Source organism: Macaca nemestrina, chromosome 15, assembly GCF_043159975.1.
Source record: "Macaca nemestrina isolate mMacNem1 chromosome 15, mMacNem.hap1, whole genome shotgun sequence".
In the NCBI taxonomy this organism is placed as follows: Eukaryota; Metazoa; Chordata; class Mammalia; order Primates; family Cercopithecidae; genus Macaca; species Macaca nemestrina.
In genome coordinates, this window is record NC_092139.1 from 103,194,455 (window position 1) to 103,216,059 (window position 21,605).

General features: G+C 49.3%; 1 long non-coding RNA gene across 1 annotated transcript in view; it reads right to left on the bottom strand.

Moving 5' to 3' along the window:
- The window catches only part of LOC139358720 (uncharacterized), a 34,960-nt gene that overhangs the window by 2,187 nt on the left and 11,168 nt on the right, over nt 1–21,605 (bottom strand). The window lies entirely within an intron of this gene.

The following is a 21,605-nucleotide window of genomic DNA, read 5'->3' on the forward strand; positions in this document are numbered from 1 at the left end:
CCGCCGCTGCCACTCCCTTTCTCTATGTGGGTCTGCAAATAAGTCTCGTCCCCTCCCAGGCCTCCTTTTCTTCATGAGTAAATGGGAGGCGGGAGGAAGGCATCAGGACCGGATACACACCAACAGCCTCTCGCAGCCCTGATGGTCTCTGCTAGAAGGAATTGATATTCCTATTGCATAACTCACAGCATTCCAATCATCACCAAACAGAACATGCTCACCCCAGCCCCAGCTCTAGCCCCACTCCTTGTTCCCTGCATCCCACAGTCCTTGCCCTGGAATGGGGTTAACAGTGACGGGCTGCCACAGAGGAGAAAGACACGTGTCTCCTTAGCCCTGGGACAGCAGGTAGGTTAAGATTGTAGGAAAATTCCCTTCACGGTGAGACCATTTAGAGCCAAGCCCAGGATAGCCGGCTAATCCCCCGACCCTAGGAAGGGAGCATTGAGATTATGATTTCAAAGAATTCTGTGCTGTGAACTCTAAGTACTTGTTCTGTTCCGCCTCCCTGAACCTGTCACTTACTCGAAAGAAAAACTTCAGTCTGCGTCATGGTTTGGTGGGGGCTGATGGGAGGCCTGCCAGGGGCTCAGCAGTGAAGGCTGCCGGGAATGGGGGAAGGGAAAGAAGCTGACCTTTGCGAAGACCTTACTCTGTGCCAAGCACTGTGCTGAGCTTTTTACCTGCATCCTCTCATTGGATCCTCATGGCAGAGCTAGCTGGAATCCCTTTTTGGATAAGAGGGAATGGAGTTCAGAGAGGTTAAATCACTTGTCCAAAGTTGCACAGCCAGGAAGGAGCAGAGCTGGATGAGAAACCATGTCTGATTCCAAAGCACATTTTTGTCTCCAGGGCTGTTAAAACCGAGCCAGCTGAGGGGTTGCTCTCTGGCGGGAGAGTCCAGTGAGTTGGGGTACAGTGTCTGGATGTGGTTCAGGGAACTCAGAAAATGGGGTGCTCTTCTGCTCACAATAAAAGGCTGAGCTGCTGTCACAAGAGAAGAACCCAACTTATTTTTCATGGTGAAGTCACTCTGCTCCACCTGGTTTCTTCAGTCTTCAGGTTCTTCCATCTCTAGGACCTTGTCACCATCTGCATGGTTGAAGCCACTGCAACATTCAGGTTCAGCAGAAGAAATAGGGGAAAAGAGTGTGGAAGAGGTACACCTGCTGTTTTCAGGGCGATGGACTTATCACTTCCGCTTTCTAGCAATGGCAAGAGCCCAGCCGTGTGACTGTACCTACCTATGAGAAGGCCTGAGAGATGCAGTCCTTTGCTAGGTGGCCCCATGCCCAGCAGTGACTCCACTGTGGAAAAGAGGAGGGACCTGGTTGACCAGTCGGTTATCTCCAAGCAGCCACCCTAATGCAATGGACCAGCCTTGGGACACCACGGGCGGTCTGACTTCAAACAAGCTCCACTTAGCAGATGAAATCAGAAAGCAGCTCTAGGCTCCCAAGGCTGCTTTAAATTGGCTCTGAGCATGCCAGGCGCTGTGGCTCATGCCTGGAACCCCAGCACCTTGGGAGGCTAAGGCAGGCAGATCAAGCCCAGCCTGACCAACATGGAGAAACCTTGTCTCTACTAAAAATACAAAATTAACCAAGCATGGTGGTGCATGCCTGTAATCCCAGCTACTTGGGAGGCTTAAGGCAGGAGAATCGCTTGAACCCGGGAGGTGGAGGTTGCAATGAGCCGAGATCATGCCATCGCACTCTTGCCTGGGCAACAAGACCGAAACTCCGCCTCAAAAATAAAGAAATAAATAAATAAAAATTAAAATAATTGACTCTGAGCACTTATTCACATCCAACCCCCATCCCCAGATGAAAACTTGGACTATCCCATGATTTTCCCCATTTCTCTTGAAAAACAGAATATACCATAGGCATTTTAACTAATAAGTACAGTCTCAACTAAAATTCCTTGGCCAGTGTGATCATCAAATTTCCAGTCTTCATTCTAAAGAGTTTCCTTCCCTCCCCTAGCGGTGGTCTACTGCACACAAAAAGCTGGAGACTCGGGAAGAGAAGGGTGGACAGTTCACTTTTCTCACTTGCCTTCTCTCCCTTTAGCTACTTCTGGTTCCTCTCTCCTCCATTCTTGGGAGGTGGGTTTGGGGGTGGAGGGAGAAGAGGCTGAGAACGGGTGGAGGGAGAAGAGCAGGGAGGTTCTTCTTCGCCTAGTTACTACGGCACTTTGGGAAGATGGTGTCATACTCCAAGTATGGCCAATGGTTAACGATAGCATTAAAATCTCATGGATTATTTTGGAGATTGTTTCCTGCTGTCAGTAGGAACCTGTCATCTGCAGAGGCCTCTATGCAGTTCTATGCATCCCTATCTTCCAGGTGTACCTCTTCCACACTCTCTCCCCCTATCCCTTTGACTGAACCGGAATGTGGCAGTGGCTTCAACCAGGCAGATGGAGACAAGGTCCTAGAGATGGAGGAACTTGAAGACAGAAGAAAACTAGGTTAGTTGCTTCGTCCCTCTGCAGCCCCAAGGAATCTTCTGACACCTTTTGACTCTCTGTGCAGAGGCTTTTTGCCTCTCTGGGGTGTTCTACTGGACAGGGCCTAAGGCACTGCCATGCCTACTTCCTGTTGTGGTCAGTCCACATTAGGTGCATATGAAACTCACACCCTCTACCCCAATCAACTCTAGAAGTGTAAGTTGTTCTGAGTTTACCGGGATCTTTAGCATCTAACCCAGTCAGTCTGTCACACGCGAGATTTATCAGGCAGAGGACAGTGGCCCACAGAGCCACTCCGCTCAGGGAAACATGTCTAGCTAGCTCTTTAGGCTTGAGCTAAGGGCAGTCCCTTTCACAGCATACTATAGTGTGCCACAGCGATTCTCTTTCGCAGGAAATCCTCCTGCTGACTATTGTATATCTTCGACAAACGTGAGAAGTACAAGAGTCAAGGAGCCAGTTCTTGGCCAAATGCTTTGAAAATTTTGCTCTTGGTTTGACACCTTACTTTAGAAACTGAGGTCAACCTTCTTAAAGTGTCAGCCAAAATGAAGAGGCCATGGTCATCCACCAGATAAAGGGATCTGGGGGATGCCACCTACAGAGGGACCCCTACCTCATCTAGGAAGAGGAACACTGAGCAGGAAAGTGAGTTAGAGAGTTCAGGATTGAACCTACCCAGGTATCCTAGGTGCACACCTAAATGTGCCCCTCAATAAGAGAGGCAGAACATTTGACTTGTTCATAACATAGACTCTGGTCTAAGGCTGCCTGAGTTCAAATTTCACGTCTACCATTTGCTCATCTGCTAAAAGGCAAATGACTTTTTGTATTGGTCAGCTATTGCTGCAATAGTGCCGTGTAACAAACCATGCCAAAATTCAGTAGTTCTCAAAAACAAGCATTCTTCTTAGGTTTACAGGTCCCTAGGTCAATTGCAGTTTGAGTGGACTAGGCTGAATATAACCTCAGTATTGATCTTATCTCTCTTTACATTTTGACATTTTGTTCATTATGTATTTTCTGCATTAATTTTTCTTTAAAAAATATTACATGAGTCTGCGAACCATGGCTCCGAAGGCCGAGGCAGGAGGATTGCTTGAGGCCAGGTGTTTGAGACCAGCCTAGGCAACATGAAGAAACCCCATCTCTACGAAAACTATAAAAAAATTAGCGAAGTGTGGTGGCACATGCCTGTGGTCCCAGCTACTAGGGAGGCTGAGATGGGGGAATCACTTGAGTTCAGGAGGCTGAGGCTGCAGTGAGCCATGGTCACACCACTGCACTCCAGCCTAGGCAACAGAGTAAGACCCTGTCTCAAAAAATTTTATATAGATATATATAAATGATAGCATTAAATATCGTTAATTTATAATGATAATATATAAATAATAAATAAATATAATTAAAATAATTATAATATAAATTAATACAAATATAATATTATATATTATAAAAATTATAATAAATAGAAATATTAATGATAGCATGATATATATATATAATATGAAAATGTTATCTACCTTGATTCTTGGGGGTTTTGGGGAGTAAGGGAGCATCTGAAATGTTGTGCTTAAGATAATCGCCTCCCTTGCTTCACCCTAGTTCTGGCCCTGGCTCCTCCATATCTTCTCCATGACTCAGCATCTTCATTTGTAAAATAGGAATAATTACACCACCTCATTGGATGGTTATGAGAACTAAATGACTTAATACTTGCGAAACATTTAGAATGGTGCCTGGCACATAATAAGCACCAGCCATAATTATTTCTGTGCCACTGAGGCTCCTCACAGGTCCACCTGGGGGTGAGCAGCACTCCCCCTGGGGCCCCCGCCCTGGTCAGCATGGTCTCTGACTGTGTGCCTTTTGTTAGGACACAACTCATTCTCTGAGCCTCCATTTCTTCATCCTGGAATCTCAGTGAGGACCACACAAGGTGTACATCAAAGCACTTGGTGATTTGTCATATGGGGTACAGACGTTGGCCATCAGGATCATTTGACACACGTTCAATATCGGGTTTTAAGACACAGCCCCTACATTCTTTGGTGTGCCTCCCACCAAAAGGCGGGGTCTGTACCCCTCCCCTTGATCAGGGCGAGATGCTGATTGCTTTGACCAATGGTGTGCACTGGAGTAATGCTCTGTGACTTCTAGGGCCAGGTCAGAAGAGGTCACACAGCTCTGACTGGTTTTCTAAGGGTGTTCTGTCACTGTCAGGATGCTCCTGCTAAGAATCCCCATGCTGTGCTATGAGAAGCCCATTTCATGAGGAGAGGCCGTGTGGGGGTGCTCAGGACACAGTCCCAGCTGCAACCAGCCCGAAGGCCAGGCACGGTGGTGCAGGAGCCTCCAGCCCCAGCCATGGGTGTCCTCCAGCCACAGCAGAGCAGAGATGAGCCATTCCTGATGTGCGTGGGCCAAATTCCTGACCACAGAATCTAACAGCAGGATAAAGTGGTGGTTTTATGCTACCAAATTTGAGGCGGTTAGGCAGCAACATATTCAGAACATTCACCAAAGCCTTCTTCATTGTCAGAATCTCAGGACACAGAAATGAATTAGTCTCTGCTCCACAAAGAACCAAAAAGCAGCCCCTGAACTGTCCATTGTAATATAATCTGTCCATGCTATAACAGGTGCTCCGGAAGCTCGAGGAGGAGCCTCTAACTGAGCCAGGGTGAGGTTCTGGACCAACCTCCCTGGTTGGGGAGATGATGCTGGAGTTGAATATAACAGATTAATAAAGGCTAACTAGAAGAATGAGGGAGGATGTTTCTAAATGGAATGTGCAAGGGACTAGAGGCAAGACAGTGCCTACTGAAAGTTCAATGTAGCTGGAGCACAGAAGGAAAAAAACCTACTGGTTCTTGAAATACTGGAGATATCCAGCTGCCACAGGACCTTTGCACATGCTGTTCTCTCTTCCTGGAATGTGCTTCCTTTAGGGACTGTGCTGGCTTACTTGCTCACTTCATTCCTATTGCAGCTCAATGTCACCTACTCAGTGAAGCCTCCCCTGACCTCTCTACTGAAAATTCCTCCCTAATCCATCTTTCTCCCCACTCCCCTGCCTTCTCTTTCCTCATAGCGTTGATCATCACTTGACTGTTTTGGGGTTTTTTTTGTTTTTTTTTTTTTCACTCTTGTTGTCCAAGCTGGAGTACAATGGTGCAATGTCAGCTCACTGCAACCTCTGTCTCCCAGGTTCAAGTGATTCTCCAGCCTTGCCTCCCGAGTAGCTGGGATTACAGGCATGCACCACTACGCCCAGCTAATTTTTTTATTTTTAATAGAGACAGGGTCTCACTATGTTGGCCAGTCTGGTCTCGAACTCCTGACCTCAGGTGATCCACCCGCCTTGTCCTCTCAAAGTGCTGGGATTACAGGCATGAGCCACTGTGCCTGGCTAATCACTTGACTTCTTATAATGTGCTTATGATATGTTTCTTCTGCTAAAATGTGAATTACAGAAGACTAAGACACACTTCTCCCAGCGTAGCGTAGTGCCTGGCAGACAGTAGGTCTTGGATAAATATATCAAGAGTTGGATGGATGAATGAAGGGAGAGGCGTGATCAGATACACCTTTTGGAAGCCCCCTCTGGCTGCTGGGAGTGGGTTGGAAGGGTGTTTGAAAGGAGGCCGGGAGAGGGGATTTCAGCTATCCACGTGGGAGCTGATGGCAGGAGTCTCTCTGGAGAGCCGACATGAGGATGATGAAGGGTCGGATTTGAGGAGGGAGACAGAAGAGCTGGAATCTCCCAGGTGGAGGGCGTGGCATTGGGTGGGGAGGCGAAGGTGGGGCTCAGGATTGCCATGTGAGAAGCTGGTGGATGGTGATGCGCTCACTCAGCTGGGGCTCCAAGACGAGAGAGTGCACACTGGAAGGCCCCATGAGGTGAGCATCAAGGAGATGAGTCACATCTGTGTTGTGCGGCATTTGAGGCTCCCAGGGGCCCTTGAAGGGCAATCACCTGACAGGAGCCTGGCTGTAAGGGTCTGAAGCTGAGGAGAGAAGGCTGACCAGAGGGAAAATCTGGGGTTCCATCAGCCATGGAGAGGGTGACCACTAAGCCATACAGTGAGAGGAGGACCCGGAGGAACGCCATGACTTAGGGAAAGGCAGAGAGGGGAGGGATGGAGGAAGAAAGGAGAGATGGACAGAAAACAAGATGGTGGGGTCACGGAAGCCGAGGGCAGGGGAAGCTTTGAGAAGAAATAGATGGTCTCTAGTGTCAAAAGCTGCCAAGAAGCAGGTTGAAGGGTGTCCACTAGGCTCGTGACACGAAGGTCACTGGAGGCTTGGAACCCAGGCTGTGGAGATAGGCTGTGTTGCATGGGAAGAGGAGCGGGTGGTGAACAAATACCAAAAGCATTCTTTTCTTTCTTTAAAAAAAATTTTAGGCCAGGCACGGTGGCTCACGCCTGTAATCCCAGCACTTTGGGAGGCTGAGGCAGGTGGATCACCTGAGGTCAGGAGTTCAAGACCAACATGGAGAAATCCCATCTCTACTAAAAATACAAAATTAGCCGGGCGTGGTGCTCCATGCCTGTAATCCCAGCTACTCGGGAGGCTGAGGCAGGAGAATCACTTGAACCCAGGAGGAGGTTGCGGTGAGCTGAGATCGCGCCACTTCACTCCAGCCTGGGCAACAAGAGCAAAACTCCATCTCGAAAACAAACAAATGAACAAACAAACAAACAATTTTTTTTTTTTTTTTGAGACGGAGTCTCGCTCTGTCACCCAGGCTGGAGTGCTGTGGCCAGATCTCAGCTCACTGCAAGCTCCGCCTCCCAGGTTCACGCCATTCTCCTGCCTCAGCCTCCTGAGTAGCTGGGACTACAGGCGCCCGCCACCTCACCCGGCTAGTTTTTTGTATTTTTTAGTAGAGACAGGGTTTCACCGTGTTAGCCAGGATGGTCTCGATCTCCTGACCTCGTGATCCGCCCGTCTCGGCCTCCCAAAGTGCTGGGATTACAGGCTTGAGCCACCGCGCCCGGCCGCAAACAAATTTCAATAAGGGCCAGATGCAGTGGTGCACACCTGGAGTCCCAGCACTTTGGGAGGCCTAAGCGGGTGGATCATTTGAGGCCAGGAGTTCGAGACCAGCCTGGCCAACATGGTGAAACTCCGTCTCTATTAAAAATTACAAAAATTAGCCAGATGTGGTGGCACACACCTGTAATCCCAGCTACTTGGGAGGCTGAGGCACGAGAATCGCTTGAACCCAGGAGGCAGAGGTTGCAGTGAGCCTAGATCAAGGCACTGCATTCCAGCCTGGATGACAGAGCAAGACTTCATCTCAAAAAAAAAAAAAAAAAAAAAAAAAAAAAAAAAAAGGAAATTTCAGTAAGCATAATTGTAAAACTGAAAGGGAAACATGAGGTGAAAAAGAAGGGAATGAGGTGTTCTAGAAGGGTGGCTGTTAGCATTATCACCATTCTTTAAGAGGGCGAGACCTCAACTCACTGAAATGCTGTTAAGAAAGATCAGGAAGAGAAGGAGGAGGATGCTTTAGGGAGAAGGAAGGGGTGACTGCTGGAGAGGGGACACTGGAGACAGGGGAAGGGCTGGGACCCAGGCGTAGGCAGAGGGGTGTGACCATCAGAAGAGATGGTGATCTCCAAGGAGAAGGCTGGGAGGGGAGACTGCAGTGGACTGAGCTGAGCCTGGGCTGCGGGGAAGCCATTGTCCTGCCGTCCAAGGCTCTTGGCTTCCTGGTGTGTTGCCTGTTGGAGACGGAGCTCGGGCTCCAAGAGAGGACGTTCTCAACCCTCTAGTGTTTTTATGAGACGTTAAACTTGAATTCGAAAAGTCCCAAATCAATTTTATCTCAAATGAGAAGTGGACAGAGACAAAGGCTTTGGTCCAGAAAGGGCGGGGAGTGGAATTCATAAGATATGGAATATTCACTCCACAAACACAGAGCTCTCTCTGGGCCCTGGCGGCTCTGGGTGCTGGAGCAGATGAATAAAGTTCTCAAAGAATCTGGGGGGCAAGAGGGAAACAGACAGGCATTACAATTAAGGAATGTAATTGCTAACATGAATAGGAAAGTTTCTCAGAGGAGGTAACACTTCTAGCTGCCTCTTAAGGATTTAGAGTTTTACCAGAAAATACTCCTAGAAGCGAAGAATCTTATTATTCTACTCAATGTGTCATTTTACTTAATATAAAAGCCCTTGGCTCAGTACCGACATACCATCAGCTTTCAATATCAATGAGCTATTAAAATATTATTATTATTTATTATTATTATTTTTTAGACAGGGTCTTGCTCTGTTGCCCAGGCTGGAGTGCAGTGGTGCAATTATGGCTCAGTGCAGTCTCGACCTCCTGGGCCCAAATGATCCCTTCCCACCCACCTCAGCCTCCCCAAGTAGCTGGGACTCTAGGCATGCACTCCCATGCCTGGCTAGTTTTTGTTGTATTTGTAGAGATGGAGTTTTGCCATGTAGCCCAGGCTGGTCTCAAACTTCTGGGTGCAAGTGATCCATCTGCCTCGGCCTCCCAAAGTGCTGGGATTACAGGTGTGAGCCACCGCACCTGTGTCCCCATTTTTTCCTGATACTTACAATTACCGTGAGCCCTTAACATTCACATGAAATAAGACAAGATCTCTAACAACCTCACGCTGGGAAATACTGTCTTCTGCATAAACTATCCCTCTTTAAAAGGAGCAGAGTATAACTGAAATGTTAAGCTACTATCTTGGACATTTAACAACTATAAGAACGGGACCAAAGCCATTTCCACAGTTATTAACTGAAGCCTCCAATCTCACTTGAGCTGTTCTTTGCTGGCTCCAGAGGCTCTCTTGAGCTGCGTAGGGAATCACTTTCCCTGATTTCCACTGAGAGCAGCATATGGTGGGCTCATTTGGAGCCAAAGATTCAAGCCAGGGCCAAGCTCAACTCTCCACTCTTTAATCCACTCCTTGCTCCTACTTTTCAGATTAAAAGCCAAGAGATTCCCAGATATCTTCATCTTTCTCTCCATTATTAGCACTAGCAATTGGAGTTCTGAGGTCATTTTCCAGAAAGAAGCTGTGGTTATTGCTGGGTATTCAGCTGGTTTCACTCACTAGCTGAGTTCCATGCTGACATTTTTGCCCTAGCAAAATTACGAATTAGTACCAGCCACGGACTGGTTTGAAACGACTCAAAACTGCATGTTAAATTCTTGAATGTCAAGGATTTCCTGGGCTTTCCAAGTCTCTACCACTCCTGAACTCAAGCTTTAAGTACACATGTACATGTATACACCCCCATACATGCTCATTGCATGAACACATTCATGCATGGTATGCACGCACACGTCTACCCTCTGTCGTCACACATGCATACATGCACATAATGCATATACACAAATGCATAACACCATACACACATACGCATGCATTTACAGCCATGCACACACAGACATACAAATGCTTGCACACACATGTGTATAAGCACACACAACATGCATGCATACAGAGGCCCAGCAGGCACAGGCTTGCCCACACACTCTGCCAAGAACAAGTCAGGAGGAGGAAGGTAGACACATCATTCTTCTCTCTCTAGTTCAAATGACTTCTCTTCCTTGGCACCAACTTTTGTTTTGATATCTTTTGTTATTTTTTTAGATCGCAAAGACATGGGATGGAAACCAAATCCCCGGGGTTTCCAGATGGAAGATATGATTTCTAACAATGCATCTGCTTAGGCAAACTGGCATAGCAAAAGAATTTGGAGGCCTGTTGGAGTGTTTGTTATATCTGTAGCACCCCCCAACTTCTCCTCCCCCTCTCACCCACCTACCCCACCACAGGGAGGCAATGCAGGGCTGGACGCCCTGCTCTTGCTGCTAACTGCAGCTCTGCCATGATTTTGCTGTGTGAACTCAGTCAATCCACTCCCTATCTCTGGTCCTTCCAGCTTTGATGGGGAGTGGATAGACCGAGGTTCAGTTATCCCCATACACAGATGAAGAAATCGTGGCTGCAATAAGTGCAGAGGGCCTCCTGAAGGTCACACAACCAGAATCCACGTGTTGCAGCTTCCTCCCAGCGCTCATCGCTACAGGGCTTCTCATGCTTGAATGTGCATATGAATCGCCCTGGGGTCTTGTTAAAGTGCAGACTCTGATTCAATAGGTCTGAGGTGGACTTAAGCTTCTTTCTAACAAGTTCCAGATTTAAGATTCTTTCTGGCTGGGCGCGGTGGCTCATGCCTATAATCCCAGCACTCTGGGAGTCTGGGCAGATCACCTGAGGTCAGGAGTTCAAGACCAACCTAGCTAACATGGTGAAACACTGTTTCAACTAAAAATACAAAAAATTAGCCAGGCGTAGTGGTGCGCACCTGTAGTCCCAGCTACTTGGGAGGCTGAGGCACGAGAATCACTTGAACCCGGGAGGTGGAGGTTGCAGTGAGTCAAGATCGTGCCATTGCACTCCAGCTTGGGCAACAAGAGAGAAACTCATCTCAAAAAAAAAAAAAAAAAAAAAAGAAGATTCTTTCTGACAAGGTCCAAGGTGATGCCGATGCTGCTGGCCTATGAATATACCTTTACTAGAAAGTTACGTCACTCAGGCTGGGTGCCGTGGCCCACGCCTGTAATCCCAGTACTTTTGGAGGCTGAGGCAAGCAGATCACTTGAGGCCAGGAGTTTGAGACCAGCCTGTCCAACATGGTGAAACCCTGTCTCTACTAAAAATTCAAAAAATAGCCAGGAGTGGTGGCGTAGGCCTATAATCCCAGCTACTTGGGAGGCAGAGGCAGGAGAATCGCTTGAACCGGGGAGGTGGAGGTTGCGGTGAGCCAAGATCACACTATCACACTCCAGCCTGGGCGACAGAGCAAGACTCTATCTCAAAAAGAAAGAAAGAAAGAGAGAGAGAGAAAGAGAGAAAGAGAAAGAGAGAAAGAGAGAAAGAAACAAAGAAAGAAAAGAAAGAAAGAAAGAAAGAAAGAAAGAAAGAAAGAAAGAAAGAAAGAAAGAAAGAAAAAAAGAAAAAGAAAGAAAGAAAGAAAAGGAAGGAAGGAAGGAAAGAAAAAGAAAGAAAGAAAGAAAGAAAGAAAGAAAGAAAGAAAGAAAGAAAGAAAGAAAGAAAGAAAGAAAAAGAAAGAAAGAAAGAAATTAGTTATATCACTCTCCCATGGTTTTTAAAAGGGTGTAATGGGGCTGAGGTTTGGCTCTCCTGCACTGCTCCCCACACCCCTGGCTGGGACAGTGATGACAGCATCTCGTGTCCTCCCTTCCTCCTTGGTTCTAGGCCCCATAATGCCGCCCACCTCTCCTTCCTGAGCCATTTTCTCACCTATCCCACCTTTGGAGCTGAGGATGGTCAGTGGGATGGAGATCCGATTCCGCACGCTCTGAGTGCCTTACTACCTGGACGCCTAGGGCACATCCCTTCTCCTCCTGAAACCTCAGTTTCCCCCTCTGTACAGAGAGTGGGTTAGATTTGTCCTCAGACCTGGCTGCACCTCAGAAGCACAGGCAGAGTTCTTATAAAGTACCCTGGCCAGGATGCCACTCAGATTTTATTTAATTGGATGGGGGTGAGGCTCAGACATGGATATTTTTTAAAAGCTGCCCAGGTGATGCCAACGGGGTGCCAGGGTTGAGAAGCACAGATCTGATGGTCATTAAAGGTTAGCCCAGCGCCGGCTGTGAGGGTGTGTGGTCCCATGGCCAGGGCTGCACACCGACACCATGCTGTCCTATGCAGAGCTCAGAAGCAGCTTGGAAAAGTCTCCAAAAGATCTCAGTGCAGCTATTAGACAAGGTCACGCGCCCCCTCATGGGAAACGGCTCTTGAGTTGATGATCAGGATACAGACCCTGGCATAGAGCTGAACTTTCTTTTCTGCTGACTGACACATGATGAATGCTTTAATTAAAGACTCAACCCCACACATCAATCAGCAGCAGATCTCCCCCACCAATGTGCCCTCCCACAGGAGGGCTGGAAAGGCTGTCTGTGTGTGCCAGGTGGGACAAGGGGAGGGTGCACCCAGGCTGCTGTTGATCGCTGGGAGTTAACCTGACATTATGTCCAAACAGGGGACCCGATGAGCAGGAGGACCCTTGGCTGCCTCACAGCAGAGACAGAACCATGAAAAGGTTTTTTTGAAGCCAGCCGGTTGTACGTCTGTACAGTCCAGAGGTTTCCATAGCGACCCGTCTCTTCCTAAGGCTGACAATGGGCTCCAGCACCAGGGGAAGGCTTTCGATGTCTGAGGAGCCCAGCCCGAAATGGATGGGCTGAGACTGTCTAATCTGGGCTCCACTGGTCCCTTGAGGCACGTTTTTTTCAGAAAGGACACTGAACAGGCAGCAGCCCCGCCTCCACTGACCCCTCAGAGGATGGGAAAGCAATCTTTAGGATGAGAACAGTTAGCGGGTTCCTCTCCACTGTCCCTCTCCACCAATTAGGGCAGTGGATGGGCAGCTGTACCCTGAAGCTAGACCTCCCAGGATTCAAATCCCGGCTCTGCCACCTGGGTAACTATGGGCAAGTAACTTGATAGCTGCCTGCCTCAGTCTCCCCAACTGTGAAATAGGGATAATAATACTATCCTCTTCATAGGACTCTTTTGAGGATTACCTGAGTTCATTAAGGGAAGTCCTTACTACAGAATCTGGAACATTTCTCTCCTTTTTTATAGCCCAGTAGTCGTAGATTATGAGACAGTCTTGGTCCCCAGGCTAGAAGGGCTATGCCAGGCCCCTGGTCTCCTCACTACCCAGGGCAGTGGTTCTGAGGCTTGTCCTGGAGGATTTTTAGTCACCCCAATGTCCAGTGCACCCTCAATCTGTGCGCCAGGATCTCTGAGGGTGGGACCCAGGCATCTCCTTTTGGAAAACTTTGCAGGTAGTTTCAATGCTTAAGCAAAGTTAATAACAATGAAAATCTGTCAGCATTTGTGCCTGTAAGGTTTATTCCGCCTGAGTCCTGAGATCCCATGGAGCTCCTGCAGCCTGTGTGGAATCAGGGGAGGGAGGAGTGGACACGACCAACGATTTGCACAGTACTAGGCACCCTTTGTGTGCTCATTCATTCATTCATTCATTCCACACAAGCATTTATGCACTTACAATGTGACCATGCTGTGCCTATAGCCAGGAATGAGACAGAGGCGCCCTGCCCCTGTGGCACTTACTGACCCATAGGGGAGGCAGACATTCACGGTTTATCACCCAAACACACTGGCCATGATGACAGGCACACAGAGCAGCTGAAGCAGTCAGGTGACTTCCCATTCCAGGTGAGATCTGGAGGTTGCGGGGTAGTTAGCAAGTGGGAGAGAGCTGCGTGCGGAAAAGGTGGGAGGGGTTGCGGGAAAGGTGAGGGAGGCATAGCTGAGCTGCGGTGCTGGCCAGCTGGGGCCTTGCGTTTTATCTGGACAATGTGACAGCCGCTAACAGGTTTTAAGCACGGGAATGATATCATCGGATTTGCAATTTAACTAGATCCTTCTGACTGCTGTTGGGGGAACAGACTGTCAACCTCATAACAGCACTGTCAGCTGAGTATTAGACAAAGAACCTGGGCCCAGGGAGCTGAGTCATTCATCAGAAACGTGTGGCTAGCAAGCAACAGAGGCCAGGCCCACCTCAGGCCTCTACTCTCAGATCTAGGTTCTTTGCACCCTCTTCCTGCTGTGTCCATCTCTCTCTGCTCCCCGTTTCGTCCCCATTATCTCAGGATCAACTCCAAACTCCCCGTGAGACAACACGATCATCCACATTGGAGGACAGCCTTTCTCAAAGCCTCCGTGAGCACAAATCTGCATTCTTTAGGGATCACTCTGATTTTGAGAAGCAGCCAAAGGCCTTCCGAGCCAAACTTGGCGGGATAAGGTGGTGATTATATTAGTCAGCTCTTGCTATGTCACAAATTGCCCCAAAACGTAGTGGCTTAAAACAACAATAAACCTTTATTCTCTCATTCACAGGAATTGGGCGCAGCTGAGCTGCAGAGTCTAGTTCTGGTCTCTCCCCTTTCCCAATGCCTCAGTTTCCCCAATTATAAACCAAGATGCTTGAACCAGACCCTAATATCTCTCTTAGCCTTGATGTTTCCAGAAAAGGTTTGATTCTCCCATTCTTGCCAACTCCTCTTCCTTCTTAGGCGGTGGGCCTGGGTTCACACAGACCTGCAGGTCATTGGCCAAAGACTTTTTTTTTCCTTCCACAAAGAGCTTCGGCCTGTAGCTGGGCCCTTCCTACCTACGTGCTGCAAAGTGCCGGAGATGAAACCCTGAACCTGAGATGAGGTCAGAGCAAAAACCCAAAATGACATCCCTCAAGACCCCTGAGCTGCGGCGCGGTGCAATGAGAATAGGTTGCAGACTTCCTTGTGGTCGCTGCAGGGCCGCTGACTGCTCTGAAGTGTCTTTGCCCTGAGTTCTCTGAAACACCGAGCAACTAACGGAGAGCAGGCACGCGGCAGATGGGTGACAGCAGTCAGGCACACCTGCCGCACCCTGATCCCTCCTGGCTAGGGGCTAGGCTCTTGGAATGCTTAGGAATGGGGTCTTCAGCTCTGCATCCCCCCCAGTCTCAAGACAGCTGGCTCTGTTCTGCCCATCAGGTCCTGAACCCGGAGGCAGGACCTGAAATACCCCAAGGCAGGGACTCACATCCACTGACCTGCTGTGTATCTGGGATGAACTGGAGTCTGGAAGACAATGGGGAGCCTCCAGCTCACCCCCAAAGTGAAAGACAGCTCCTGGGGAGTTTATCATTTAGTAGCAACAGACGGATAGTTGCCAAATAACCACGCAGGTAAAGGGACCGTCACAAGTCTAGCAAGGGCTATCAGGGGCACAGTGGAGCTGGCTCTTAGTAGAGGACCCCTGGCGAGGCCTCCTGGGGAAGGGATGGTTCAACTGAGCTTACATCACAGGCAAAAATAAAACAGGAAAAAGACTATCCACCCTCCAAGGCCCCATCTAACTTAGCAAGGGAGAAACAGGGCAGGGAGATGAATGGAAAGAAGGAATTTGGTGGCCGTGCAGCTGGGTCCTGAGCATCGGCGGCCCATCATCCCAGTGCTCCTGGGAGGCCAGCACTGGGATACATTGGCATCCCAGCCAGCAGCAAAGGGCAGGATTCCAGCCAAAGAGACCTCTCAGGGCCTTGGCACCACATTGGAGGGACTGCACTGTTCCGCTATCCATTGCTCCTGGAGGTGGGCACGACCCTGCCTCCTGGCTGGTGTCAGCCCCTCTGAGCCTCAGCCTCACTGCTGCTTCCCTGGCTGCATCAGATGCAAGTAGAACAGCAACAGGCCGGCACCCCCAGGGTTGTCCTCGGTCCCTCCGACAGTCTGCCCTCTGTGGAGTGGAGTCTTGGCCGCATGCTGAAAGCAGCCTCCAACCCCTCTGAGCTATCAACAACCCACCCACCAGCACGTGGTTGAAGCCTGCTTCTTGGGTCTCCCTGTTCTCGGTGCTTCACCCATCCAAGGCAGGTCACACCTCTACCGGAGCCAGACCATCCAAACTTCACCCAGCAACATACCCAAGCTCCTTCTCCAGGCCTCCGAGGCCCTGGTACATCTCTGGTCTCATCTGCTACTCCTCAACCCAGATCTCCTTGCTGTGCCTCCAACACAGGTACAGGCAGCCGTAGGGCCTTAGTACCTGCTTTGTCCACTGACTTTTCTTCCAAATACACATGCGGCTTCATCTGTCACTTCACCCACATCTGTGCTTAAATCCCATCTATTCAAAGAGAGAACTTCCTATCTACTCCATCCAAAATAATGCCTCGAGCACTGTTTACTCCCCCCTCTGCTTTTCTTCTTCATAGCACTTACTGCATTACACATAAATAAAATAAACATTTTATTTACTATTTGTGTCTCCCCTAGAATGTAAATCTCAAAGCTCAGAACACTGATTTTGTTCACTGCTATATCCCCAGTGCCGGCTGGACGCAGTGGCCCATGCCTGCAATCCTAGCACTTTGGGAGGCCAAGACAGGTGGATCACAAGGCCAAGAGATCGAGACCATCCTGGCCAACATGATGAGACCTCATCTCTATTAAAAATACAAAAAATTACCTGGGCGTGGTGGCACACGCCTGCAGTCCCGGCTACTCAGGAGGCTGAGGCAGGAGAATCACTTGAACCCAGGAGGCGGAGGTTGCAGTGAGCAGAAATCGTGCCGCTGCACTCCAGCCTGGGTGACAGAGCAAGACTCAGTCTCAAAAATAAATAAATAAATATCCCCAGTGCCTATAGCATAGCCTGACATATAGGAGGTCCTCAGACAATATTTGTTGAATGAACAAATGAATCAAGCACAAATTAGGTTATCAAGATATAGAATGGATGGGAGAGAATGCTATGATTTCCAAAATTGTGCTGAGTTGTCGGGTGGCAAATGTTTGTTGAATGACTATGTGAACACATACTGACTGGGGGTGCCATATGAAGAGGGCTCCTGCTGGGTACATGTCCCAGCTCTGCCACTGATCAGATAGGCCTGTCGTAGGCCTATTCATGCCTATCTCCTTTTGAGGTCTTGATCTTCATCTCTGCAATATGAGAGAATTGTGTTAATATCAGGTCATTTTTTTTTTTCCATTTTTTAAAGCAGCTTTTAGGTGAAAACGTAGACGAATCCAACAGATAAAGCTGAGGTGGTGATGTTGAAGGCAGGAGTCTTGGAATCCTGCCCGTTTGGACTCCTTTCTTTCCCTCCTCCCCTGTGTCCCAAGGTGGTTGGAAAGGCCCCAGGAACCCCAAGGCCCTTCTGAGAACAGTTGAACTCCCGTGGACTCACAGTTCCCTAAATCCTGGTAGTAAATTGCATCTTTGTTTAGCAACTATTCATCACCAGCTCTGCCCATTGATGTTGACTTGACTGCGTGACATTATTTTCCCCCAAAATGTGGGCCTGTGTGACAGCGTGATGGATTCCAGCGGAGGCTTTGAGAGGTGTTGCAAGTTCCTCCCACTGCCTTGCACTCCTGCCCTGGGCCCTGGGATGAGAGACACGTGGAGCAGGCCTGACTCTGGTCACAGCCTGGACTGGAGCTTGTGGCAGCGGTTCCCCCTGCCACTGACACACAACATGGGGGAGAAATGAAGATTTATTGCTGCAAGAAACTGAGATCGAGGTTGTTTCTTAAGCAGCATAACCTGGTGAAAACCAATACGAGCCCCTCTAGATTTGCTGTGCCTGCAGCTTAGGTCTGGAGGGGGGTGTTGGCATTATTCACAGAGTATAGGAACCCAAATTTGGAATTTCTTTTGTCAACTTTTCAGCTGTTTCCTCACCTTCTGATCTGCCCCTTAAAATACTACTTTTCCTCCTTACCTTAGTCATAGATCTCAAACTGGTGATTCCTGGCTACTTGTAACTCAAAGTCATGCCTTGTTGGGCTCCAATTCATTCATTCATTCATTCATTCATTCATTCATTCATTCAACTTACTATCTGCTTATCCACTTACATGTGAATATAGAGGACTGCACAATTGTAGTTTTCTGAGTGGCCATTCAGAAAAAAAATCTCCTTTTCAGTAAATGCTAAAAAGGTACCTACTCTGCCAGGGCTGCATAAATGAAAAAAAAAAAAAAAAAAAAAGTGGTCCCTGTCTCGTTGAAATTTAAGCTATTACACTCAGGGTATGAAAAGAGTCTGTCATAAATAAACCACCATCAACAACATTAAAAAAAAAAAAACACCCGTCTTCATCTCGAATTCAAAAAGCAACCCGTCATTTCTACTTAGTGAGGCTGGATAATTTCTGAAATTAACGGATGCTTATAGCAAACCCAAGAAAAGCACTTTTGCAACAACAGAACCTTTTATCTGGCTTACAGGCAGCTAAAAACATCCCTAACCCATCCTTCTTAGCTGTCTTTACAGAGACTAATTTTCACAAACATCATTTTGAAAAGGAGCCGTAGTGTGCCAAAGCAGGAAGCGCGTGCCCTGGATTCAGGCACGCCATGGGGCCGGGTGTCCTCGGGAAACTGGTTCTCCTCTCTGAGCCTCACTTTCTTCATCTGCAACGTGGGCTGTGTGAACAAAGAGGGCTGGGCCAGAGGACCTCTTATTGCCTTAGGGCTTTTTGGCTGAATGCAGAATTTCTTCCTTCTTTCTTTTTTTTTTTTTTTGGAGACAGAGTCTTGCTCTGTCGCCCAGGCTGGAGTGCAATGGTGCGATCTCGGCTCACTGCAACCTCTACCTCCCAGGTTCAAGTGATTCTCTTGCCTTACCCTCCCAAGTAGCTGGGATTACAGGCCACCACAGCCAGCAAATTTTTTGTATTTTTAGTAGAGACGGGGTTTCACCATGTTGGCCAGGCTGATCTCGAACTTCTGACCTCAGATGATCCACCCGCCTTGGCCTCCCAAAGTGTTGGGATTACAGGCATGAGCCACCACATCTGGCCGAATGCGGAATTTCAAGAGCGTGTTCTTGTCTATCTGCTAAGTTCAAGTTGTTACTGCCTTTGGGGTCAGGGATCTCAGATGAGTGATCCCAAAGAATGTCCCCTCTCCCCAGCTCCAAAAGCAAGATGGCCTGAGGGTCCCCTCCCCAGCCCCTCAAGCCCAGGATCCTGAGCCAGGTTCTTTACCATCCCCTGCCCCCACCCTTCCCTCTCTGACCCCACCTGGCTCCTTGCTTGCCAGCCCCAGTGCCCTCTTGCTGGTTCTCAAACACACCAAGTGGATACAGCCCTGGGCTTTGCACGTACCATGCCCTCCTCCCAGAATGTGCTGGCCCTGATTGTCCATGTGGCTCCCCGCTGACTTCCATCAGGGTCCTGCTCAAATGTCTCCCTGGAAGAGGCCTTCTCTGACCCTCCCACCTCACGAGCAGCCCAGTTACTCCCCATCTCCTTCCCCTGCTTGGTTTTCCTTCACAGTATTCATCATTATCTGCTATCTGGAGTCTGACTGCCTCCACCAGAATAAAGTGGTGGTCTTGCTCATGGCTGTTTCCCCAGCACCTAGAACCTGGCACGTAGTGGGTACTCACAGGTATTTGTTGAAGGAGGGATTAAATAAGCAAATATGTAGTTCAACGAATATGGACACGTATTTGTCTGCTTCCCCCAACGAATGTGGAGAAGGTTCCCCAAACTTCACCTTCCCCGGCCACTGGTTTTGCCCAGTAGACCCGCCCCCCCCGCCCCGCCCTGGAGGCCTTGCGATGCTCGCCCAGCTCACGGGATGTTAAAGCTGGTGCAGGTCTCAGAGATTCAGCTGAGAAAAGAGCAGACCAAGGCCTGGAGTGGGTTTTGAGTCCATTCATTGAGCCCAGGCAGGCGCAGAGTTGGCGCCCTGAGCAGCTGTCCTGATGAAAAGAAACTGAGATTTCTTCCACAGGCTACCGCAGTCCACTCCAAGCCCCTAGTCATGGCCACAGCTAAACTCCTGTCCCTCTGACAAGATGCTGAAGGAGGGCACTTCCTGTCTCAGGCCTGAGTCCCTCTCAGCCTCCAGAGAGGAGCAGGGATGGGGAGGAATTGGTAGTTTTGAGAGTCTGCTAGGGGCTGGGGCTTCCACACACAGCCTCTTCCACTTGTCACCTTCACCACAGCCCCACGCGGAAGGAGCCATTGTCCCCATTTTGTGGATGAGCAAAGTAAGGCCTGGGGAATGAAGATGCTGGCCCAGCTTGTACACAAAGCTAGGAAATGGCCCAGCAAATCATGTCTCTGTGTTCTAGTCTGTTAAAAGCCATCCGGTGCCGAGGACCACAGCTTCAGGAGCTCCCTGCCTTCCCCAGAGAGAAAGCTGTCAGTTAGTGGGGGAGCCCGTCTCCTCCTCCCTCCCACACCACCCGCTGGTGTCACATGGCACTGGGAGGGAGCAGCGCCCACGGGGGTGCCTCCCCCTGGAGGCTGTGCAGGGAGTCTTGGGAGCTGCACCTTGTGGGTGGCTAGGGGTTGGGGGGCAGGAGTGCACACATATTCAGGGCTCTCACGTGTTCCGGCTCTCTGCAGCTTCTCTGGAGACATGTCAGCCTGCTGGGTACGCAGCCCCCAGGCTGAGACTCCTGCAGAGAAGCCTCCAATGCCAGAAATGACAGAGCATCTCACAGACCATCCAGGCCAGCCCCCCGTGACTTTGCCTGGCTCAGACAAGAATAAAATCTAGAGCTTTGTATGCCAGAACTGGGGCAAGGATGGGATCAGGTCAGGGTCCTTTAGAGAACATAGATAGGGTAGGTCGGTTGAGGCAAGGGCTCCAATGTCAGACCACCTGCATCCGAGTCCCGGCTCTCTCCTCAATGGTCGACCCTAGATAAATGCCTTCACCTCTCCAAGCCTCCGTTTCCTCATCTACTTTAACAGATCCTACTTATGGAGCGCTGCTCTGTGACAGGCATGGCTCTAAGCTCTGCTCCCATGTGTAATCCTCCAAGCAACCCTAGGAAGCAGACACTATTGTCATCCTTCTTTAGCGCTGAGGAAACTGACGCACAGAGTGGTTAGCTAACCTGCCCAAGGGCACGCAGCTGGGAAGTGATGGAGCCAGGATTTAATCCCAGACCATGAGGCTTTGGGATCCTGGAGCTCCATCACTATCTAGTCTGCTGTCTACTGAGGATTAAACGAGGCAAGGAATACTAAGAACCTAGGACTGTACTGAGTCAACACTCAAACAATCATTTTTATAATCATGAGGAACAAGGTCATGGACCCCTAGAAGGTCTGATGAAAGGTAAGGACCTTCCTGGTGGAAGATTTCACACACACACACACACACACACACACACACACACACCCCCCAAACACTGCATGCAATTTCACGGGGCCCCTGTTCCAGAAGTCGACCCACCAGTCCACCTGGGGAAACTGCTCGAGCCAGCCCCATTATTTCCTAAGGAAGGGAGAGGAGAGGGCATGCTGAGCAGGTCCACATGTATGTTCCTTCATTTGATCCTCTGAGGTGGCCATTACTAGCCCATTGCACAGATGAGAAAACCAAGGGCAGCGTTGAGGTCCCAGGCAAGCTGGTGGGCAGATGTGGCTTTCCTCTCCTAGGGGGCCTGCCGCCTTCTCTTTGGCTGGGTGTTACTTAGCCCCGAAGCCATGGTAAGAAATGGCACCCCCAGGGGTAGGGCCTGTTGTACACACTCAGTGAAGATTTGTTGAGT